Source organism: Cervus elaphus, chromosome 1 (genome assembly GCF_910594005.1).
Source record: "Cervus elaphus chromosome 1, mCerEla1.1, whole genome shotgun sequence".
Classification (NCBI taxonomy): Eukaryota; Metazoa; Chordata; class Mammalia; order Artiodactyla; family Cervidae; genus Cervus; species Cervus elaphus.
Window position 1 is genome coordinate 97,735,216 of NC_057815.1, and position 21,564 is coordinate 97,756,779.

At 41.6% G+C, this 21,564-nt stretch overlaps 1 pseudogene; it reads right to left on the minus strand.

Moving 5' to 3' along the window:
- Window positions 1-286: 286 nt before the first annotated feature.
- On the minus strand, window positions 287-15,822 carry LOC122703443 (annotated as a pseudogene).
- Between the last annotated feature and the right edge of the window lie 5,742 nt (window positions 15,823-21,564).

Consider the following 21,564-nt stretch of genomic DNA (forward strand, 5'->3'; position numbering starts at 1 on the left):
TTGATATTCCAAGTTGATCAGCCTTCGTCACGGTGACGTTTTCTGCTAATCTCAATCTATACAACTGCTGTTCATTCTAGAAACAAATAATGGCCAAACCTTTTTTCCAATAAGCAATAGGAAACTTGTTAGAGGGATATTGATAAAAAAAAAGGGGGGGGGGGCGTGATCAGCACAAATTATGTAGATCAACTAGTCCAAAGCCATGAGTCTGAACAAGTGACCCAGCTCACAGCTTCACTGCGAACGTTATATCAGGGTCAGAAAAAGCAATGCCCATGAGAAATTACACAGCTTTCCTCATGGCATCTTTAATGTCCTTGTTCCTAAGACTGTAGATGATGGGATTTACCATAGGCATCACCAGAGCAGTGAATGTGGACATCACCTTGTCCCGTCCAGGGAGTAACTGGAACTCGGTCGCGTGTACATGAAGAGGCCAGAACCGGAGAAAAGGGTCCCAGAAGCCAGATGAGAGGCACAGGTGGTGAAGGCCTTGGTCCTCCCTTTAGCTGACCTGATAGTCAGGACGGCAGTGCAACCACAGGAGATGAGGACCACAAGGACAGACAGCACCCCAACGCCCACAGCCGCGAGGAAGGTCACCACCCGGCGGGGGAAAGGATCAGAGCAGGACAGAACCGGGACTGGAGGAAGGTCGCAGAAGAAGTGGCTGATCACGTTGGGCCCGCAGAAATCGTTCCGATAGCCCGAGCAGGTTTCAATCACAGCACTGAGGAACCCACCCATGTAGGCCCCAGCCGCCTTCTTGAAAGAAAGGGTGTGGGATAGGAGGCCGTGCAGGGCAGCGGGCTGCAAATTCGCAGCCCCGCGGTCAGAGCCACTGCCGCCGGAAGGAAGCAGGCGTCAGCCCCAGCCTGCAGAAGACCCAGCACTGCGCGGCACAGCCCACCAAGGAGACGGTTTTCTGCGCTGTGCTGCTGTCAGAGAGCGCCTTGGGGGCCGTGGAGGACACGCAGCAGACGTCCAGGAAGGACAGGTTACTGAGGAAGACGTACCTGGGCGTGTGGAGGTGTGAGTCCACCCTGATGACGGCGATGAGGCTCAGGTTCCAGGCTAGGGTCGGGAGGTAAATGCCCAGTGAAGTCGCTCAGTCCTGTCCGACTCTCTGCGATCCCATGGACGGCTCCTCCATCCATGGAATTTTCCAGGCAAGAGTACCGGAGTAGGTTGCCATTTCCTTCTCCAGGGGATATTCCCGACCCAGGGATCAAACCCAGGTCTCCCGCATTGCAGGCTGACGCTTTACCGTCTGAGCTACTAGGGAAGCCCAAATGCCCAGAAATAATGCAAAAAGGAAAATCTGCATTTGGGACTGCCCTGAAAATCCCAGGAGGATGAATTCTGTCACAGAATGGTGCTGTTCCTTCCTCCAGCCACAGACCTGCTTCCTGCACAAAAGAGGGAAGCAATCCTGTGGTCAGTTAGACTTCGTTACCAGTGGATATCTCCTGTAATACCATACAGCTGACACCAAGTTTGGCCACCTGCTAGGCAAAGTCTTCTGGGAGCAAATCAGCCTGTGATAATCCCTTCCTACTATTTAAAAATCTGTGTGCTCTATACTTTGCTGACAAGAGTAGCAGTCTAATAGAGGAGAGAGAGACTGGGAGTCAGAAATCTGAATTTTGTTCGAAACTCTATTCCCAACTCACTGGAGACAGTGGAAAAGTCATTTAATCTTTTTATTTTCTCAGTTGAAGAGTGGAAGGTTGCGTCTCAGGGCTCCTTTAGGTTTGGGTTTCTTATGGCTTTTTAGACTTTCTGACTTGAAAATATCAACCCAGATTAACAATAAAGTTAAGAATTTCTTCTATTTTACATATATTTAGTATAAGAATCCAAAAAAGGAAGTAAATACAACTGGTTATAGTATTTTGCATGTTCCATTTTGAGGGAGGAGATTCAACCCATAATGAAAACAATCCATTCTTTTAGGTAGCAAAATTAAAGGGAAAGGGATATAAATATATATAAACACACATATGTGCAGTGTATATACATGTATCAGTAAATGCATGCTTAGAACTAGGCATTTTTTATAATTATATAAACTTTTAAAATATTTATTTTTATTTATTTATTTAGCTGCCCCAGGTCTCAGTCGTGGCATGCGGGACCTTCAGGTGCTGCATGTAGGATCAAGTTCCCCCACCAACCCAGACTTCCTGCTCGGTGAGTGTGGAGTCTTAGCCACTGGACCACCAGGAAAGTCCCTATAATAAGTTTTTATACAAATCACTGCATAAAATCATAAAAAGCTGAAAATTTGGACTAGCTTGATCAGCATCATTATGGGATACAGCACTATTTGCATACCTTTGGGTGTGAGGAGAAAGAAGGAAGCAACAGCAAAGCTGACTGAAATTGGCCAGGTCATGGAAAAGCAGAAACCAGTACTTTCTGAGCAAGAGAAGTTGGGAAGGATTCATTGCATATTTAAGGATAATACTTAGGGAGAGGCAAGGGGAAATTTGGATGTCATCAGGCCAGACCAAATTATTATTTTTAAGACATGAGGTAAGCCCATAAACACTCTGCATTAAGAAATACAGGCTGGCACTGACAATAGCATCAAAATGAAGAAATATAAATGGATGTAAAAAGGCAGAAGTGCCCTGGGGAAGACTTGATGGTAAAATTAAAGTTTATGTATTTTATTATTTTATGGAATTTGATTACCCAGGCATGTTTGCAACCATTGCAACCATTGATTGAACGATGATTGTGTTCATCATTCATCATATTAAAAATTGTTTCACATGAATAGATTCTCAACATCACTAACTGTCAGAGAAATGGAAATCAAAACCACAATGACATATCACCTTCCACCTTTTAGGATGGTTATTATTAACAATTGTTGGTGAGGAGGTAGAGAAAAGGGAACCTCTGCACACTATTGGCGAAAATGTAAATGAGTTCAGCCTCTATGGAAAGTAGTATGGAGGTTCCTGCAAAAAGAAAAACAGAACTACTACATGACCCAGCAATTCCACTTCTGGGTATATAGCCAAAGGAAATGAAATCAGTACCTTGAAGAGATATACTTCCATGTTCACTGCAGCATTATTCACAATAGTCCAGATTTGGAAACAACCTAAACTTGACAGATGAATGGATAAAGAAAATTTAAGATAGATAGACAGATAATGGAATACTATTCAGCCTGAAAAAAAGAAGGAAAATCTTGTCATTTGTAATGATGCAGACAAACATGGAGGACACTTTGCCAAATGAAATAAGCCAACACAGACAGTCAAATTCTGCGTGACCCCACTTACATGTGGAATCTTAAAAAGTCAAATTCATAAAAGTAAAGAGTAGACCAATGGTTTCCATGGGCTGGAGTGGGGTGGAGGGAAGAGAGAGATGTTGGTCAAAGGGTACAAGGTTTCACCCACACAGGATCAGTACTTGGGGGTCTAATGAACAGCACGGTGACAACAGGTAATGCTACTGTATATTGAAAGTTTTCTAAGGGGATCAGGTCAGTTCAGTTGCTCAGTCATGTCCAACTCTTTGCAACCCTACAGACTGCAGCATGGAAGGCCTCCCTGTCCATCACCACCTCCCGGAGTTTACTAAGAGGATAGATCTTAAATTAAATCTTCTCACACTAAACATTCACACAGGCACACAAACACACATGGGTAACTATGTAGAGAGGATAGACAAGTTATTTAACTTGATTATATTGATCTTTTTATAGTGTATGCATATATATGTATATAAACATCAAGTTGTACACCTTAACTATGTGCAATTTTTGTCTGTTAAAGATATTTCTATCAAATTGTTAAAAATAAGTAAGTACTATTCCTAGCTTTGTATTTGCTAAAAATTTTAAATCTCCCCACAATTATTCACTGCAATTCACTGAACAGTAAAAGCCAAGAAGACTAACTGTGATCCAGATAATCTTACAACCGCGTCTCATTTCACCACAGAACAGTGACTGCGGCCAACTTGCACTCTGAACACTAGACGTCCATCCTATGCACCTTTCACTGTAGTTTGTTCTTATTATGATTATTAAGTCCCTTTCTTTAAAGACATTAATTTAATAAATGTGTTGGAACTGATTTTCTTTTTTTTTTTTTTTATTAGTTGGAGGCTAATTACTTCACAACATTTCAGTGGGTTTTGTCATACATTGATATGAATCAGCCATAGAGTTACACGTTTTCCCCATCCCGATCCCCGCTCCCACCTCCCTCTCCACCCGATTCCTCTGGGTCTTCCCAGTGCACCAGGCCCGAGCACTTGTCTCATGCATCCCACCTGGGCTGGTGATCTGTTTCACCATAGATAATATACATGCTGTTCTTTTGAAACATCCCACCCTCACCTTCTCCCACAGAGTTCAAAAGTCTGTTCTGTACTTCTGTGTCTCTTTTTCTGTTTTGCATATAGGGTTATCATTACCATCTTTCTAAATTCCATATATATGTGTTAGTATGCTGTAATGGTCTTTATCTTTCTGGCTTACTTCAGTCTGTATAATGGGCTCCAGTTTCATCCATCTCATTAGAACTGATTCAAATGAATTCTTTTTAATGGCTGAGTAATATTCCATGGTGTATATGTACCACAGCTTCCTTATCCATTCAATGAGGTACCATTACACGCCAGTCAGGATGGCTGCTATCCAAAAGTCTACAGGCAATAAATGCTGGAGAGGGTGTGGAGAAAAGAGAACCCTCTTATACTGTTGGTGGGAATGCAAACTGGTACAGCCACTATGGAAAACAGCATGGAGATTTCTTTAAAAACTGGAAGTAGAACTGCCATACGACCCAGCAATCCCACTTCTGGGCATACACACTGAGGAAACCAGATCTGAAAGAGACACGTGCACCCCAATGTTCATCACAGCACTGTTTATAATAGCCAGGACATGGAAGCAACCTAGATGCCCATCAGCAGATGAATGGATAAGGAACTGATTTTCATATTTACAATTGCAATGTATTTACAAAGTCCTATGGTGTATAGGACTTTCACATTTATTTATGGTGTATAAGATTTTCATATTTACAATTGCAACGTATATACAAAGTCCTATTGACTTCCCTGGTGGCTCAGATGGTAAAGAATCTGCCTGCAATGCAGAAGACCCAGGTTCAATTCCTGGGTTAGGAAGATCCCCTGGAGAAGGGGATGGCTATCCACTCCAGTATTCTTGCCTGGAGAATTCCATGGATGGAGGAACCTGGCTGGCCACAGTCACAAAGAGTTGGACACGACTGAGCCACTAACACTTTCACAAAATCCTAGGCTAGTAATAAATATACATTCTTTTATTAAAGAAAGATTTGGGATGCTAATAAAAAAGAAAAACAAGAAGAACTGACAATTCTTCACTATAATATTGATCTATTCATCTTATCAAAGAGGAAATTAGATGAGTTCAGTGTTTCTTATCTTAATGAAATCTTCCCTACGAACGTAAGCTACTCAAAGGCAGGCAGAGAGTTGTATTTGTTCTGTGTGTTTATCTATCCTGAGTCCCTGGAACAGTGTCTGGGACATAGGCTCAGTAAATATCTGTTTAATGAATGAATTTTCTTCACTGTTTATTCATAGAGCTTAGCAGAGTGTTTGGCTTATAATAAGTGTTCAGTTATAATAATATAACATGTAACTGGAGGATTCCCTGTGGTACAGTGGTCAAGAATCTGCCTGCCAATGCAAGAGGTGCAAGAGACCCAGATTTGATCCTGGGATTGGGAAGATCCCCCAGAGGAGGAAATGGCAACCCACTCCAGTATTCTTGCCTGGGAAACCTCATGGACAGAAGAGCCTGGCGGTGTACAGTCCATGGGTCACAAGAGTTAGACATGACTAAGTGACTGAGCACACAATATGGGATACAAAATAAAATCACAACCATTTATTAGGGCTTACTGAGTACCAGGCACTGTTCTAAGGACTTGATTTATATTAACTCATTTAATCATCCCTGGAGATGAATAGATTTACTCTGCCCCTTATACAGATAAAATGTGGGAAGTGCTTAAATTTAGAGTTGTCATTTGTTGGGTAAGTGAGGCGGGAGGAAGGGAGCTAAATTTACTGAGTTACATCAGGCAGAAGTGTCCTGAGTTCTGAAGCCAAAAGAGAAGAATTATTGGTCGCTTTGCTCCAATAACACCTTTTACAAATTTCAGTCCATCTGCGTTCCACAATGCTCTATGTCTGTTTCATTAGCTCTACCTCTGGCCTCTGGTTCAGTCCGTTCTTTTATACTTTGGCCTCAGGCAAACAGTAGCATCTGCTTCTGGAATCCCTTCCTTGATTATCAGGTCTTCCAATGGCCCTTGATGCGTCATTACGTCATTACGTTAATGGAGACGGGTAGCCGCACTCTGCCTCCACGTGGGCTTTGTCACTCCTGGGTCCAAAGGTAAAAACCCAGCAGTCATCAGAGCTAAACATTGCTGAGCGCTCATTACTCTCTGGGGGTGGTGGAGAACAGGGCAACCACCGGTCGCCAGTGTCTCAGTCACAGCCCCTTGCCGTGTTCTCCTTGAGCTTCCCCTGATCCAGGTCCAAGGAGACTTCCTGCTGTGTTGGTGGGCAGCCTTCCACTTCAAGAGACCCTTCATTAACAGGAAACCACACACAAACAGACCGAGGCATGTGCTAAAATACAGTGCCTAAAGAACAAGCTTCTAACTAAGAGAGGTGGGTTCCCATTCTGGCTCTGTCATTTTATTCGTACAGACATGTAACAAGTTTTTAATTTTTTCCCAAGCGGTGTTTATTTTTTCCTTTACAAAAAAATTTTGTATAACGGAAAATTCCAAACACATACGCCGATAAAGAGATTAATATAATTAACCTCTATGTACCCCCTTGGTTAGCAATATCTTGTTTCATCTTTATCCTCTGACAGTCCTTTCCTGATGGATTGTTTTGAATCAAACCCCAGATATCTTACCATTCCATCCACATATATTTTTTTAATTGGACTATAATTGCTTTAGGATGTTGTGTTAGTTTCTGCTGTACAACAACATAAATCAGCCATATGTGCACATATATCCCCTCCTTCCTGAGCCTCCCAACCCCCCCATCCCAGCTCTCTAGGTCACCACAGAGCATCCAGGTGGCCCCCCTGGGCTAAACAGCAGGTTCCCACTAGCCATCACTGTGGCATATGATAGTGTATATGTCCATGCTACTCTCTTAATTTGTCCTATCCTCTCCTTCCCCCATTGTGCCCACGAGTCCACATTTAACAAAATTTTGAATCTTTTAAATATCAATTTCCTCACTTTTAAAACTGGTGTAATAATTCCTACCTCAAGTAGATTGATGTGATCCTGAAATGAGATGTGAATAAGCACATCTTAGCATAGAGCTAATGAAAAAAAATATATAGATATAGATATCTCACTCAGTAATGTTAGCTGAAAGTAAAAGTGAAGTCTCTCAGTCATGTCTGACTCTTTGTGACCCCATGGACTGTAGCCCACCAGGCTCCTTCATCCATGAGATTTCCCAGGCAAGAATACTGGAGTGGGTTGCCATTTCCTTCTCCAGGAGATCTTTCTGACCCAGGGATTGAAGCTGGGTCTCCCACATTGTAGGCAGACGCTTTACCCTCTGAGCCACCAGGGAAGTCAACTCTATCTCTAGGGTCACAGCCAAGAGTTCTTCCCTTCCTATCTGATTTTTGCTGTGACTTAGTTTCATCCTGATGAAAACAGCTCCTCAACGCTTTCACATGTTAGGTGCTGCTCCCAACATTGTTACAACCTGGTTGCGTTGCTTTGGGTGAGTCTGTTAACCACTCCCCTTCACCCCTGCTGGGCCTGAGGGAATTGGGCTCCCTCTCCAAGAATTTCTCAGGCTCCAAAAGGCTGAAATTTTGAGAAACTGATTTTTCGTTTTTTGAAAAATTTTTGTTTTTTGAAACTTTCTATATAGGAATGTGCTCAGTCATGTCCAACTTTTTGTGGCCCCATGGACTGTAGCCCACTAGACTCCTCTGTCCATGGGATTCTCCAGGCAAGAGTAGTGGAGCGGGATGCCATTTCCTATTCCAGGGGATCTTCCCCACCCAGGGATCGAACCTGCATCTCTCGTCTCCTGCACTGGCAGGCAGATTCCTTACCTCTAGTGACACCCGGGAAGCCCTTACATCGGGGTAAAGTTTACCAAAAGAAGTTCATCTGTTTCATGGAGATCAAGTTAGCAATCTTCAGTCTGAAAATAAAAATGAGCTGACAGAAATAGTTCTATATGAAGGTGAAAGTAAAAGTGTTAGTTGCTGAGTCATGTCCGACTCTTTGCAACCCCGTGGACTGTAGCCTGCCAGGCTCTTCTGTCCGTGGGATTCTCCAGGCAAGAAACCCACTGGAGTGGGTTGCCATGCCCTCCTCCAGAGGATTTCCCTGACCCAGGGATCGAACTCAGATCTCTTCTGTTTCCTGCATCAGCAGGTGGGTTCTTTACCACTAGCACCACCTGGGAAGCCCTTGACAAACAGTAATAAACAAATTCAGGGGAAATTTTTAGTCATGCAGATTGTTCAAAGAAAAGCAGATAAGTGACCCCCAGAATAGACTGTGAAGGAGAGATGGCAAGATTTTCTTGTCAAGAGAAACATTCTTTGCTAGGCTTGAAGATAAACTGGTCCAGGAAATCCAAAGGCTAGGAGAGTCAAACTCAACTAACTATGAATGAGTTTTGATACTGAATTCAGATCTGGGATCGTTTAGAAGGTAAACCTCTAATTATGACCTATACATTTTCTTGGGATTAAAAAAGGCTGATAAAAGAGAGTGCTAATAGATTTCATCTGCCATGCAAACTCTGATTATGGTGATAATGATTATCTACAAAGAAGGTCAAGTATAAAGATCAAATTATAAATTAGCAATGTCTACACCGGCCAGGAAAATGTAGAGTAGGGACACGCAGTGTATGTGTCAGGCTTCTCTACAAAAAGTTTAAGAATGAGAAATAAAGTTGCCTTATTTAACTCACCTAAATAAAACCATCGAAATGAAATGAAAGTCATGTCTGACTCTTTGAGATCCCATGGACTGTATGGTCCAGGCCAGAATACTCCAGGCCAGAATACTGTATTCTGAATACTGAAGTGAGTATTCTGAATACTGGAGTGAGTAGCTGTTCCCTTCTCCAGGGAACTTTCCCAACCCAGGGATCGAGCTCAGGTCTCCCACATTGTGGGCAGATTCTTTACCAACTGATCCACAGGGGAAGCTCATGAACACTGGAGTGGGTAGCCTATTCCTTCTTCAGCAGATCTTCCCCACCCAGGAATCGAACCAGGGTCTCCTGCATTGCAGGAAGATTCTTTACCAACTGAGCTACCAGGGAAGCAGATATAACCATAAACTCTCCATATCCTTACTTTAAAATATAAAATTTCAAATATGGTTAAATTAAAGAATTTAAAGCAGTTTAAGCAAGCATCAGAATGTATGAAAACACAAAAAGCAAGGAAACTCCACATAGAATTACAAATACTTAGGAAATATTTCTTTGTAATTCAACCCAAAATTTAACTCACCAAGATTCTACGCCTCTTAGAGTTTGTTTGCTGGCAGCTCCTCCTAAAATAGGATTTGCTTTCATGCTTGTTTAACATTTTATTATGCCTATTTTTAAAGGATACATTAAGTGTTTCAAAGCAAAACCCAAAGGTGCTTGGAGGTAAAATACAATCTTGATTCTCAAATTGGAGTTTAAAAGTTATCTCATTAAGTATTTCTTCCACTGGCAATAAGTAAAAACATTAAGCTAACATAGATTCAAAGTCTTTTCGCTGGGCGTTCCAAAGATAATGTCGTGTTCGTCTCTCAGTTGTGTCTGACTCTTTGTGACCCCGGCTGGGGCCCGCCAGGCTTCTCTGGCCGTGGGACTCTCCAGGCAAGAATACTGGAGTGGGTTACCATTTCCTTCTCCAACCAAAGATAAGATACAATAGTGAAGGACATTTAGAGGTTTGGGAGGGCTTTAAATCATATATGCAACCAGTCAGTGCTCTGTGTTGACCTAAATGAAAAGGAAATTTTAAAAAAAGGGATATATGTATACATATATAGATTCACTTTACAGTAGAAACTAACATAACATCGTAAAGCAACTATACTCCAACAAAAATTAATTTTTAAAAAGCCCTAAAAAAATTTAAGGGTTTCCTGGATAGCTCAGTTGGTAAAGAATCTGCCTGCAGTGCAAGAGACCCTGGTTCCATTCCTGGATCAGGAGAGCTTCTAAAAAAAATTTTCAACTTCCACTTAACTACACACATATATATATATTTATATATAATTATATATTATATTATATATAATATAATATATGGAATATATATATGGAATATATATATATTCTTGCCTGGAGAATTCCATGGACGGTATAGTCCATGGAGTTGCAAAGAGTCAGACACAACTGAGCAACTTTCACTTTCACTTTCATATACACAGAAGCACTAAAGAAGACTTTAAGAGCTCAAACAACATTGTTACAACTGAGATAACTACCCTGCTGTTGTCCATCAGTAACTAAGTCCTGTCAGATTCTTTGCAACGCCATGGACTGTGGTATGCTAGGCTTCCCTGGAGTTTGCTCCAACTCATGTTCATTAAGTCAATACACCATCCAACCATCTCATCCTCTGTCATCCCCTTCTCCTCCTGCTCTTAATCTTTCCCAGCATCAGGATCTTTTCCAGTGAGTCAATTTTTTGCATCAGGTGGCCAAAGTATTGGAGCTTCAGCTTCAACATTAGTCCTTCCAATGAATATTCAGGGCTGATTACCTTTAGGATGGACTGGTTTGATCTCCTTGCAGTCCAAGGGACTCTCAAGAGTCTACTCCACCACCACAATTCAAAAGTATCAATTAACAAACCATTATAGAGATGTCAACTAGTTTAGACCCCCTATGGCAGGGGTCCCCAACCTCCCTCTCTAATGCCTGACAGTCTGACATGGAGGTGATGTAATGACAGAAATACAGTGCACAATGAACGCAACGCACTTGAATAATCCTCCCGAAACCAACACCCCCCACACCCCCATCCATGGACACATTGTCTTCCTTGAAACCTGTCCCTGGTGCCAAAAAAGTTGGTGAACCACTGCTTATGGAATGTTGCTGCCACCTCGTGGAAGTGTGCATGAATTGTAGAATGAGTTTGTTTTTTTTTTTTCTTAGAATCATAAATTTTATTTTTTTTATTTTTATTTTTATTAGTTGGAGGCTAATTACTTTACAATATTGTAGTGGTTTTTGCCATACATTGACATGAATCAGCCATGGATTTACATGTGTTCCCTATCCCGGTCCCCCCTCCTGCCTCCCTCCCCATCCCATCCCTCTGGGTCTTCCCAGTGCACCAGCCCAGAGCACTTGTCTCATGCATACAACCTGGGCTGGTGATGTTTCACCCTTGATAGTGTATTTGTTTCAATGCTATTCTCTCAGAACATCCCACCCTCGCCTTCTGCCACAGAGTCCAAAAGTCTGTTCTGTACATCTGTGTCTCTTTTTCTGTTTTGCATATAGGGTTATTGTTACCATCTTTTTAAATTCCATATATATGCGTTAATATACTGTATTGGTCTTTATCTTTCTGGCTTACTTCACTCTGTATAATGGGCTCCAATTTCATCCATCTCATTAGAACTGATTCAAATGAATTATTTTTAATGGCTGAGTAATATTCCATGGTGTATATGTACCATAGCTTCCTTGTCCATTCGTCTGCTGATGGGCATCTAGGTTGCTTCCATGTCCTGGCTATTATAAACAGTGCTGCGATGAATATTGGGGTGTACATGTCTCTTTCAGATCTGGTTTCCTCGGTGTGTATGCCCAGGAGTGGGATTGCTGGGTCATATGGCAGTTCTATTTCCAGTTTTTTAAGGAATCTCCACATTCTTCTCCATAGCGGCTGTACTAGTTTGCATTCCCACCAACAGTGTAAGAGGGTTCCCTTTTCTCCACACCCTCTCCAGCATTTATTGCTTGTAGACTTTTGGATAGTAGCCATCCTGACTGGCCTGTAATGGTACCTCATTGTGGTATGGATTTGCATTTCTCTGGTAATGAGTGATGTTGAGCATGTTTTCATGTGTTTGTTAGCCATCTGTATGTCTTCTTTGGAGAAATGTCCATTTAGTTCTTTGGCCCATTTTTTGATTGGGTCATTTATTTTTCTGGAATTGAGCTGTAGGCGTTGCTTGTATATTTTTGAGATTAATCCTTTATCTGTTGCTTCATTTGCTATTATTTTCTCCCATTCTGAAGGCTGTCTTTTCACTTTGCTTATAGTTTCCTTTGTTGTGCAAAAGCTTTTAAGTTTCATTAGGTCCCATTTGTTTATTTTTGCTTTTATTTCCAATATTCTGGGAGGTGGGTCATAGAGGATCCTGCTGTGATTTATGTCAGAGAGTGTTTTGCCTATGTTCTCCTCTAGGGGTTTTATAGTTTCTGGTATTACATTTAGATCTTTAATCCATTTTGAATTTATTTTTGTGTATGGTGTTAGAAAGTGTTCTAGTTTCATTCTTTTACAAGTGGTTGACCAGTTTTCCCAGCACCACTTGTTAAAGAAGTTGTCTTTTTTCCATTGTATATCCATGCCTCCTTTGTTAAAGATAAGGTGCCCATAGGTATGTGGATTTATCTCTGTTTGCAGATGACATGATCCTCTACATAGAAAATCCTAAAGATTCTACCAGAAAATTACTAGAGCTAATCAATGAATACAGTAATGTTGCAGGACATAAAATTAACACACAGAAATCCCTTGCATTCCTATACACTAACAATGAGAAAACAGAAAGAGAAATTAAGGAAACAATACCATTCACCATTGCAACAAAAAGAATAAAATACTTAGGAGTATATCTACCTAAAGAAACAAAAGACCTATACATAGAAAACTATAAAACACTGATGAAAGAAATCAAAGAGGACACAAACAGATGGAGAAATATACCGTGTTCACGGATTGGAAGAATCAATATTGTGAAAATGAGTATACTAACCAAAGCAATCTATAGATTCAATGCAATCCATATGAAGCTACCAACAGTATTCTTCACAGAACTAGAACAAATAATTTCACAATTTGTATGAAAATACAAAAAATCTTGAATAGCCAAAGCAATCTTGAGAAAGAGGAATGGAACTGGAGGAATCAACCTGCCTGACTTCAGGCTCTACTACAAAGCCACAGTCATCAAGACAGTATGGTACTGGCACAAAGACAGAAATATAGATCAATGGAACAGAGTAGAGTGAGCTCTAAGAGGTGACTGAGGGACTACAGGGAGAAGGAGATGGCAACCTGCTGCAGTATTCTTGCCTGGAGGATCCCATGGACGGAGGAGCCTGGGTGGTTCAGTCCACAGGTTCGCAAAGAGTCAGGCATGACCAAGCAACTGAGCAACAACAATCAGGACTCAAATCCACAAGAGAGTGAACGTTGCTCAGCCTGTCCGACTCTCTGTGACCCCATGGACTGTAGTCCATGGAGTTCTCCAGGCCAGAATACTGGAGTGGGGAGCCTTTCCCTTCTCCAGGGGATCTTCCCAACCCAGGAATCAAACCGGGGTCTCCTGCATTGCAGGTGGATTCTTTACCAGCTGAGCTAGTGGGGAAGCCCTAAAATCCACATGAGAACCCAGCATTTTGACTTGCTGGTGGCTCAGCTGGTAAAGAACCTGCCTGCCGATGCAGGAGATGCAAGAGAGGGGGTTTGATCCCTGAGTGAGGAAGATCCCCTGGTGAAGGAAATGGCAATCCATTCCAGTGTTCTTGTCTGGGAAATCCCATGGACAGAGCAGCCTGGCAGGTTATAGCCCATGGGGTCACAAAGAGCCGGACACGACTAGGCACACACACATGCTATATGCCATCAAGCTCTAAGTACTCTACCATGAGCTCCTTAAGTATGTGAGCTCAAAACGTTCATGTACTTTGATTTTTGTAAATAAATCAGACCAGGCAGATGGAGAATTCCCTGGGCATATTGTAAATGATGAGTAACATTAATAAACAAATACATTTTGAGAAGAATAATGTGATTGAGAACAGATACATTGCAAGTTCACATTCACAGTACTATTTTAAACAAATCATATTGTTTAATTCTTAAAAAGAGGCATCAAGACAAAATGAAAGAGCAATCTCAAACAGAGGGCATCATAGAATTTTTAAAAAAGGACTAAGGTTATCACACGGCATAGGATTGAATCCCACCTAGTTCCATCTGTGTAGCCTTGTGACCTTCAACTGACCTCACATAAGTGCATGCTTCATCTGTGAGATGCATTCAAACATGTCAACATTGGATATTTTTGTGAGGATCATATGATGTACAACCTATATGAAAACCATTATATAAGAGCTATTCAAATAGGACAGATTATCAATGTGATTTTTAAATCCCCATTTGTCTCCAAAGAAATACTGCCAACTATAATATTCTGATACCAGTTTATTAGAAATGTATGATAATCTTTATTATTGTTGTTCTGAAGTAACTATATACTTTCATTAAATATGAACTATATGTTTCGGTTAAAATGCCAACTAATTTGGACATAGTTTTAAAAAGACTTCATTTTCAGAAAATCTTGGCCTAGTGATTTTTATAAACAATGACCTTTGCTATCCCTGTCAATTTTTATTATTCTGAGATTAGGAACACTAATTATTTAACACTAATTAGATTAGGAACACTAAGTATCTGTGAATAATGTGAACATGATACTTCCAGAAAACAAGTGAATATATTACACTCTTTGGAATAGCTAGATAAGACAAGCTCAAAATGAGTCATTAGGAAATTATGTGTTGATTAGCAAATAAAATGAAAGTGTCCACAACCAGGTGGCTCAGGGGTAAAGAATCCACCTGCTAATGCAGGAGACACAGGAGGCATGGGTTCGATCCCTAAGCTGAGAAGACCCCCTGGAGTAGGAAATGGCAGCTCGCTCCAGCATTCTTGCCTGGAGATCCCATGGACAGAAGAGCCTGGGCTACAGTCCATGGAGTCGCTAAGAGTCAGACAGGACAGAAGAGACTAAGTACTGCTGCATGGTGATCTTGTTTTCTCCTGCAGAGTGTTTATCTTATCCTTTGTGCTCCGCAGCCACCCTGACTTTGCTCACCAAGTAATACCAGCAGAGATTTTTTTTTTGTAAGAAGAGATCTTGATTAGCCTTGGGGGATCAGAGGAACTGGCCACTGGGATAGAGCTTAATAAGCAGTGTCTTCAGAGATTTTATATGAATATATGTTCTCCACACCACCCCAGAGATCAATTAAGTACAAATCTGTAAATCTGGGTGACGCATTCCTTTCTCTTTTGAAAAATATAAGACCCTCCAGGGCAAATATAATAAAACGTCTCCAAGGAGAAAGAAAAGACCCTTTGTCAAATTCACCCCTAACCCCAGCTTTTAAACACTTCCCAAATGAGCCCAAGTACAGATGTTAGTTGATACCAGAGAGCTTCTTAAAGATTACGTCCTCCCCTCTTCTTCCTGTATATCCTTTCTCTCTACTTTTCTGCCCGCAAATACACATTAGAAGCAACAAGCGGATATTTTTATCTTTGGTGAGCAAACCAACCTCAAGCTTGCTCTTCAAACCTGTTAGCACTTTGGGAACTGGAAGCAAGTCCTGAAGCAAGATCTGATGCCTTCCAAAGCAGATCGCGAGACAAGCGTAAGCTGAGTGACAGGCAGAACAAGAGGGAGGGGTGAGTGCGGTCATTCACCTTTTACTTTCTGTCTTCATGCTCGCATTCATCTTACCTTACAGAGCACACTTTCAAAGTGCATCCGAGACGTGCAAGCCGATTGTAGATGAGGAAAGAGCTCTTTGGCTTTCAGTTTTCCCCCATGGGCCTCTCAATTCTGCCTGTTTTCCCCCAAATTTATCCCCAATCTTGTTTCTACCTTACTTTTCCTTTAATGGGTTCTGGAACTATATTGAGTCCTTGCAACTGGGAAGATAATTAAGAAGACATAAAATTTCTGAAGGAATTGCTATACCCTTGAACATGGGCCCAGTTATGAATAAGTAGTCTGCAAAGCAACTTGGAAGGGCTGTAATTGGGCCAGACTACATGTGGCAGAGTTTTGAAACACTGCAGAGACCTCAAGCCTCTGAAACTCTCCTTCTCTTTTTTGACTGAAGGCTTGAATTTTGCCATCTAAGTCCTAATTCTTGGGTGAAAGTCTGGGTGCCTTTTGAATTCTCACCTTACATCAAGAGGGACTCATTCACGTCCACCAATCATTGGTACCTTCAGATGATAGACAGACCTAGAAAAGAAAGACCTTAAGGGCACTGGGTTCTTGCCCAGTGACAAGAAGGATGATGGGAAGATCACAGAAAACTAGTTTGGCTGAGGTTCCCCTTGACATTGTTGCCTTGTTTTTCTTGCATTCCCAACTGACTCTTTGTGACCCCATGGACTGTACAGTCCATGGAATTCTGCAGGCCAGAATACTGGAGTACGTACCCTTTCCCTTCTCCAGGAGATCTTCCCAACCCAGGAATCGAACCCAGGTCTCACACATTGCAGGATTCTTTATCAGCTGAGACAGAAGGGAAGCCCCTGTTAAACACAGATTAGGCTTATTTGGTTACAAAATTTAACACTTTCTTGAAGATGTTTCATAAGAGATAAGTTGAGTCACAAATCAGTTCAACCAGATCCCATCAATTCCTGAGTGTCTTCCAGGTGCTAGGTTGTTTTTTTTTTTTTTTTAATATATTTATTTTTTGTTTTTAACTTTTTATTTTGTATTGGAGTTTAGCTGATTTACAATGTTGTGATAGTTTCAGGTGGACAGCAAAGGAACTCACCCATAAATATACATACATATACATATACATACATATACATATACACACATATACATACACACGTGCATGGATCCATTCTCCCCCGAACTCCCCTCCCATCCAGGCTGCCACATAACACTGCGCAGAGCTCCCCGTGCCACACCGTAGGTCCTTGGTGTTTATCCATTTCAGATACAGCAGAATGTCATGTGCTAGGTTTTTCATTTTATGGCATTATTGTATCTTCACCGTGGCCTTGAAGGCTCATGGTATCCACAGAAATGCAGCTCCAGCATTTATAAATCCAACGAAGTCACTGGGCCCCTCAAACTCTGAAAAACAGGCCTGGCGCTGATTATACCTACACCACAGGTTCATGAGCAGGAGGAGATTCAGAGCAAACTGAACCTCCCAGGGTTTCTTGCCAAAATGAAAGAGATTTTCTTCCTCTCCCACGGAAGGAAGCCATTCTTCGTGAACAGAGTTCAGTGATGTAAAGTGCTTCACGCAGCCCTTAAGATACCTTCTTAAAAAAAAAAAAAAAAAGATACCTTCTATTTAATGTTCCAGAATAGCATTCAAGGCATCCATATGTTGGAACAAACCCTTGGATGAAGTTTACCTCTTGTTTCAATTTGTCTGGCTTCACTTTCTGATTAGGGAGATGGGGAATTTCATTCCTAAATATGAAAACCTTCCCTCCCAATCAGTTCAGTTCAGTCGTTCAGTCATGTCCAACTCTGTGACCCCATGAACCTCAGCACACCAAGCCTCCCTGTCCATCACCAACTCCTGGAGTTTACTCAAACCCATGTCCATCGAGTTGGTGATGCCATCCAACCATCCCTCCTAATGGCAACATTCAAAACAGACTTTGAGTTGACGTATCAACCCTCAGATTATTCAATTCTTCAATCTCACCCCAGACACTTCTTATATACCTAGATGGGCCATCAGTGAATTCCTTATTTCTGCAAGAGAGCACACTTTAACCTATCATGTGAGGCGGGAGTACTCACTGATGGTAACGATGACAGTGCCAGGTTATTCAGCAAGCATCCACTCTCAGAGCCCATGGACCTTCCCCGCGTTGTCTTAGGCAATAGTTACACAACTCTGTTACGTGTCACTGTTACCCCTGTTTTGCAAATGAAGAAACTGACCCTCGGAATGGCTACCAGAACTGCTCAGTCCCCCACCACTGGCAAGTGGCTGAGTCAGGATTAGAACCCTTAAACTTGTCCCGAAGCCTCACCAGTGTCATAACCACTACTGTATCCCACTCCCCTTCCTTCTAACCTGAATGGGGACCCCCAGAGAGCCTGAAGCACATCACAAGCTCGGGTCCCTACTTAGAACAGGGAGAGCTCCAGCAGAGCCGTGTCTGTTTGCCTCCAAATTTCTCCATGTGGCTCCATGCCTGCCACAGATTATTCTAAACTTTCTTGTGGGTCCCTTTCTTCTTGACAAGAGGGAAAAATCCTCTCCTGATTCTCAGAACTCTACATACCTGTCACAAATGGATGCATAACCTCTGAACACAGGATAAAGCTGAAAACCACATTGGTCAATATACGATATTTAGTTTTCTGTTTCTGACCTACTTCACTCTGTATGGCAGTCTCTACATCCATCCACATCACTAAAAATGACCCAGTTTTGTTCTTTTTACAGCTGAGTCACACTCCATGTATATACGTACGACATCTTTATCTGGCGGGTGAGCGTGGGAGGGAGGCTCAAGAGGAAGGCAATGTGTGTACACATGCGGCTGATTCACTTTGCTTTACAGCAGAAACTAACGCAACACTTAAAGCAATTGCACTCCAATAATTTAGATAATTAATCAATTAAAGGCTTTGGGGGAAAAAACACATTGGTAAGATTGGGATTGCAAGAGATCTCCTAAACTGTACAAATGATGGCATGGTGATGGCTAAGATGAAGCTCACATGGTCTCACTACTCAAATTTGAGGACTTTGGTCCTGAAAAATCTGCAGCAGGAGCTACTAAGTGGGAGGAGGGTGGACCCCAATTCTAAGAGCATCTCTCTGTGTAAGTTCCAAGAAGAAAATGAAGAAGGTCTATGAGACCTTGACAAGCAATGGATAGATAATGGATTGATTTATGAAAGACTGGGGATATTAAAATGAAGTAGCTCTCCTAAACTGTGCAAGAAAAATTCAGAGCAAATGGAGAAAGTGTTATTTCCCAAAGAGTGAAGCCACTGTCCTGGAATAATTTCTCTAATAACTGTAAGTTATAGAGTCTGTGTTGCAAGATACTAACATGCTCGCATATATGCATCTACTTTCACTTGAAAAGAATATACCAAAATGTAAGTACTGTTATTTCAGGAGATAGAATGTCACACTTTCCAGTTTCAAGGTTTTTTTGCACCAATCAGGAACAGCACATGGTTTTTAGGGTGAGTATTTCACAGTTGTTTGCTGAGCAAATTATTTTGCAGTTCTCATATATTGCTTTAAGATTCATAAAATATTTTCCTTTTCAAAAATAAATGAAATTTATTGGATTTTCTATATTTTAAGAAGTAGAATAGGCTGAAAATATGACTTAAAAGATAGTGAAGGTAATTTGGTTGACTTCTAAATTGTTTGGGATAAAACATGAAGAAGCATTAAGATGTATTCCAAACATTTAAGGCTCATTCACACTCTGACCACACTTTTCCTGGTGCCTCCTGTAGGGACAGGACCTCAGCTTAGAGAGGGATGGCAGAAGTTCTCCTCTGATTGACATGGAAAGACTGAGATTGCATGTGGATGTGTGAGATACTGATGAGAATTCTTACAAAGTGGGGTTAAATGGAAGTCCCTAATCTTGAAAGATGCTTCATACACTGGAAATTCTAAGAATATAATTGAAGATGGTTTATAATTGAGGCTTTAAACAATAGCAACAACAAACACTTGTAGAATGCTTACTATGAGCCAGGAATATCCTAAAGCAGATTAGAAAGATGATAAATAAATAGATAGATAGAGGGACTCCCTGGTTGTCCAGTGGTTAAGAATCCTCCTGCCATTGCAAAGGACACAGGTTCAATCGCTGGTCCAGGAAGATTCCACCTGCTGTGGGGCAACTGAGCCCAGTCAGCACAACTACTGAGTCTGCATCCTGCAACGACTGAGGCCCATGCACCTAGAGCTCGTGCTCTGCAACGGGAGACACCACCACGAGGAGAAACCCGGGCACCACAGCCAGAGAGCAGCCCCAGCACGCTGCACCTGGAGAAAGTCTGCATGCGCAAAGACCCAGAGCAGCCAATTAAAAAAAGAGAGAAAGTTGATAGATACGCGTGCATGCTAAGTCTCTTCAGTCATGTCCGATTCTTTGTGACTCTATAGACTGTAGCCACCAGACTTCTCTGTCCATGAGATTCTCCAGGCAAGAATACTGGAGTGGGTTGTCATGCCCTCCTCCAGGGGATTTTCTCCACCCAGAAATCGAACCCTCATCTCTTATGTCTCCTGCATTGGCAGGCAGGTTCTTTACCACTAATACCACTGGGAATCTCTGATAGATAGATAGATAGATAGATAGATAGAGCTATTATTATCTCTAATTATACAGGGTGTCATAGAGAATTCAAGTGACATGCCCAAGATCACACATCTATTAAGTGGTAAAGCTGGGAATTGAATCCAGATAGTCCAAATCCAGGGCCCACATTCTTAACAAACAGCTTAGAGAGGTAACACTGAAGACAACTTTGAGACTGACACCACATTAATATATTCAGACCTAATATTTGACAATTAGGAGCATTTCTATGCATGTCTGGCCTAATCCTTTGGATTAAAAACATTCAAAATGCCTTACAGATTGTTTCCCAACTAAATAGCTGAGCCCCGTCCCTATGTTGGCTTCTCCATTCCAATACTGAAACTGGAATAATGTTAAGTAAACAGTTATGTCAGGGCATGATATAAGTCACCTGGGACACAGAAAACTGTCCTAATAATAACTTTCTTTATGGACTTACTAGATGCCAGTCACTTTATATATGTTGACTTATTTTATTCTTAAAACAAACACCTTTTTAATATTTATTTTTATTTACTTATTTATTTGGCTCCCCAGGGTCTTAGCTGCAACCTGCAGGCTCTTAAGCTGTGAGATAGGAGATCTAGCTCCCTGACCAGGGTTTGAACCCAGGAGTGTGGAGTCTTAGCCACTGGACCACAGGAAGTCCCACAGATTTTAAAAGGATATTGAAGTCTATAGATGTTAGCCATCTCACCCTAAGTGACACAGCTACCAAATGGTAGAGGTAGGAGTTAAACTCAGGGAGTCTGCATCCAAAGCATAAGCTCATATAAACCACTCCATATTATATTAAAATTTAAGACATTTGACTTCTAAGGGAGAGAGAGAGAGAGAATCGTTGCATTCTCTGTGTTGTAATTATCTGTGGTAATTCTCTGTTGTAATTCTTTGTGGGTTTCCCTGATGGCTCAGCCAGTAAAGAATCTGCCTGGAATGCAGGAGACACAGGAGACGCAGGTGTAATCCCTGGGTCAGGACGATCCCCTGGAGGAGGAAATGGCAACCCACTCCAGTATTCTTGCCTGGAAAATCCCACAGATGGAGGAGCCTGGCAGGCTACAGTTCAAAGGGTCACAAAGAGTCAGACACAAATGAAGTGATTTAGCACTCAC